The 776-nt window shown below is 37.2% G+C and overlaps 1 long non-coding RNA gene across 1 annotated transcript; it reads right to left on the bottom strand.

Annotated features, from left to right (window-relative positions):
• Position 1: 1 nt before the first annotated feature.
• On the bottom strand, positions 2-659 carry LOC107181454. Its single transcript, XR_001512143.1, has 2 exons — positions 320-659; positions 2-123 (listed from the first exon to the last, which is right to left on the bottom strand). It is a non-coding gene; the product is annotated as an uncharacterized LOC107181454 (long non-coding RNA).
• Between the last annotated feature and the right edge of the window lie 117 nt (positions 660-776).

Here is a 776-nt window from a genome sequence, read left to right as displayed (position 1 = left end):
ACCTCTCCTTGGAAAATAGTGTAGAGAGCAGGCAAGTTCTCCATGGTCTCGGGTCTTCCTGAATTCATCCTTAATGTTCTATGGCTCCTCCATATCTCTTCTGCTAAAGCTAATTCAAGTGTACTGTCACAAAGAAATAACATAGACAACAATATGAGAGACATCTGCATTAAAGAAGTACAGACAATCCACAGCTATTCTCTACAGAATAATAACACAGATTTAACACCATGTACTTTTATTCAAAACTCTTTTGTCTACTCTAATTGTGGGGAGTTTTGGGAACATTGATCTTATTTCTTTTCATTGTGATACTTACCCAAGGCCATCAGTCTGCTGCTTTGTTTCTTGTTTTTTAATTGCTAGCGTTGGTATTCTTTTGCCAAGGGAAGGTTTTGGGGGGTGGGGGGTAAATGGATCTTAAAAGAAAGGAAACAGTAATAGTAATAAGAGCTAACATTTATCAAACACTTAGTATGTCTAGGCACTATGCTCAACACTGGACATCCAATATCTCATTTAATCCTCAAAAGTCTCAAGATGTAGGTTCTATTATTATCATAGTATATAGATGAGAAAACCAAGGCTTCTGGAGGTCTAATTACTATGCCTATGTCAAAAAGCCAAGAAATGGTAGAGTCAAAATCTGGCTGACACCAGAGTCCACGCTTTTAACCACTATGCTTACTTTTCTCCTAATAAATTAAAAACACACAAGTTCATTTTAAAAGTTCACACAATACACCTAGCCAGTATGGCTCAGTGGTTGAGCTTCG

Source organism: Myotis davidii, unplaced genomic scaffold (assembly GCF_000327345.1).
Source record: "Myotis davidii unplaced genomic scaffold, ASM32734v1 C63207554, whole genome shotgun sequence".
Classification (NCBI taxonomy): Eukaryota; Metazoa; Chordata; class Mammalia; order Chiroptera; family Vespertilionidae; genus Myotis; species Myotis davidii.
This window is presented reverse-complemented; position numbering and strand designations above follow the sequence as displayed.